General features: G+C 43.0%; 1 long non-coding RNA gene across 1 annotated transcript; it reads left to right on the plus strand.

The window, feature by feature from the left end:
* The first annotated feature begins 236 nt into the window (after positions 1-236).
* Positions 237-1,319, plus strand: LOC122002453. The gene is made up of 3 exons (XR_006117655.1): positions 237-771; positions 859-932; positions 1,277-1,319. It is a non-coding gene; the product is annotated as an uncharacterized LOC122002453 (long non-coding RNA).
* The last annotated feature ends 1,762 nt before the right edge of the window (positions 1,320-3,081 follow it).

Consider the following 3,081-nt stretch of genomic DNA (forward strand, 5'->3'; position numbering starts at 1 on the left):
AGATCCTAAGATTTATTAGTTCATTACTGGGAGTGTAAAAATACCGAAAATAGGCGAATATTAATAAGGGAATTTTCCGAAATTTTTGGAAATTTTTTAGGAATTTTTCGGAGCTCGTATGGACGAGTTAACGGGGATAAAAATGGAGCCGGGAAAAGTCTGTTTAGGCTACCTATTTAAGCGAGGAAAAATTGAATTTATTTATTTCCTTGCTTTTCCTTTTCTTTTTATTTATTTTCTTTTTCTCCTCGTTACTGTGTCGTTCCCTTCTTCCTTCCCCGCGCGCCCGACGCCCTCCTCCTTGCCCTAACCGCCGGCCGCGGCGATTTCTCCTCTCCTCCTATTTCATCTCCTTCTCCTTCTCCACACCAGCGCCGCCGTTTGTGCCCTAGCCAGCCCGACGCCACTGCCGGCACCGATTCCCCAGCGCCGGCCGCCGTCCCTCTGTGGCCTAGCATCTCCACCGCCGCCGACGCCCTTTTTGCTCTAGCACTGGCCGTGATTTCCTCTGCCCGACGCTGACCCTCATCTCCTTTGCTCGGTGTCGTCGGCGCAGAGCCGGTCTCTTTTGTTCCGTCGGCAGCAGCCATTCACCTTGCCCTAGATCGCCGGAATATGGAAGCTTGGGTAGGTCTTCGGTTAGGAGCAGCAACCCAAGCCTTGGTGTCCCCTTCCATGCCCTAATTTCACTGTGGGGTCTTCGTTTGGTTCCGGCAGCACTCCAGTCAGTAGCTCCCCTTGTTCCAGCATCAAGAGGGGCTGTGAATTGAGGTAAGGTTCGAGTATCAGAAGTTTACTTGCTGTAATTCAGTTGTTTGGACTGATTCTAAGAGTAATGTATGTTTTGTTGTTCTTTAGGTAGTTGTCGACGGAAGCTTTAGGGCAGTGAGGTGGATTTCCAGCAGCCCACATTGTTATAGCTGTGAATCTAGGTAAGGAACATGATTATGATACATGTTGATTTAGTAAGGAATTGGTACATACATAATTGTTTATGTATTTGAATTAGGTGTGATGTAGTTTTCATGATTTGTATAAATGGAATTAGGTGATTGATTATATAGATGATTAATCATGTGTAAATGAAATTAAGTTTGGATTCTTGATCTAATGGTGGATTAGGGATTAGGTAACCAACCCTAATTTATCGTTAGACTTTGTTTAGGTAGGTTGAGGTTTATAGTTTAGGGTTTTGCCCTAAATTGTTATTAAGGATTTTATTTAGCTATTCATTTAAATTTTTAGCTAAATAAAAATGTATACATTGGTGACACAGGACTTTGACGCGAGACGAGTATCTCGGAGTCAGATTTGGACCATTTCGATTGGAGGCGGGTACTTTTGACTTATGTCATTTGATATGCTTAGTAATTAAATTAACATGTTGTATTAATTGTGTTTCTTATCTGTTTCGGTTAATCACTACCCAAATCTTACATGCTTGATTGATTGATTGGTTTTGCATCTCAGGTATATTTTACCTGTTTATACCTGCTTATAGGGGTAGTGATATACCATGTTTCACCATGTTCAGGACCTAGGTTTTTATACCTTATGTGTACCTTTGATTCGATATGATTCGTTGACCTAGGGTGCACTTTTCTATATATGTGGATTAAGTCGGATGTTTATATGGTTATCGCCGTACATCGTTTGCATGATTGCATCTTTGTCGATAGTCCGCTCCATTATTGTTGAGCACATCGCCAGATACGTGGATCTGCACACACCACCACTCGTGGGTTAGTGGTTATTCAGGCTGAGTGTGTTGCAGCGAGGACTCTGTTAGGCACCGTTGGTCATCGTGGGTAGTGTGACCTGACGTGTTATCCGAGGATTCCTCCCGTCTTTAAGCACCGGAGATGAGGCATTCGCTCCCCATTTATGATTTGGGGTAGGAGGATAGGTGTACTCAAGCGGCGTCAGTCACTCGGTCGCTCGTCGAGTAGTGACGACAGTCTGTGGTTGTCACGACCTACTCACTCGGCCTCAGCATGTGAGATGATCGTGGCGTCGGGGGTGACCGGGGCCATCGTTCGCATCATACGTGATCGTTTATTGCTGTGTTTGTGTTTCTGCGTTTATATATTGCGTATTGTTTGGATACCTATGTTTGACGTCAGAGTTTCCTTATCTCTCGGTTGTTTGACCTTATACTCGGGACTGGTTAGTCTGATATTCTCCTGTTTATTTTAGATGCATTCTTATCTTTCTTATCGGAGGTATCTGCGTGATTAGTCTTGGTGTTGTTTCTTTACTGCGTATCAACTGCTCGAGTGTTGGACTCACCCGCCTCCATTGTTGATATTTTCGGTTGATCTTTGTCGGGAGGGAGTTCGATCGCTAGTCCTCGCTGCGTAGTCTGGTCCTGGAACCTCCGGGATATGTTTGGTTTTCTTTAGTTTCTTTCCGTTTTAACTGTTTGAACTCGTTATGTTCTGGATTTATTTGCTTATGGACATGATATAGATTTTATTATATCGATGGATTTGGATTTGGTTTTTATTCTACTACATGCCTGCCTGATTGGCAGAAGAGGTGAGTTCGTCGGTTTTGAGCTTTACGAGTGTAGTTGAGTAGGGTGGTTTTTGAGTCAGAGTATTATTACTGCGTGTTTGTGTCAGCCAGAGGCTGAATATAAATATAAACTGCGTGGTGATTGATTTTTATTATTGTTATGATTCCAGCCGCCTGTGGCTGAGTATTTAGTGCTTGTAGAAAATTTTTGATTGTCCGCCGTACAGGGAGATTTCTCGGACAGGGACTCTTCTGGGGGCGTGACAATTTAGTGGTATCAGAGCACAGGTATACGATCTTTTGTTTTCGTATTTTTGATGTTTGGGATAACCTGATACCAATTTATTTACTTGGTATCAGAGCGCCAAGTTTGGCGATACTTGTTGGATTTTTTGTATTTTGGATTTTCGAGATTTATCTGATACCAATTTATTGGTATCAGAGCTGGTTATGGATACCTGCTTTTGGTGTTCTGGATTTTTGGATGTCTATTTCGGTTTGTACGGATTTCTGTTGTGGTTATATTCGGATTTCCGTTTCGGATTTGTTTGGATTTCCGACGAT

The sequence above is a fragment of the Zingiber officinale genome, chromosome 1A (assembly GCF_018446385.1).
Source record: "Zingiber officinale cultivar Zhangliang chromosome 1A, Zo_v1.1, whole genome shotgun sequence".
In the NCBI taxonomy this organism is placed as follows: Eukaryota; Viridiplantae; Streptophyta; class Magnoliopsida; order Zingiberales; family Zingiberaceae; genus Zingiber; species Zingiber officinale.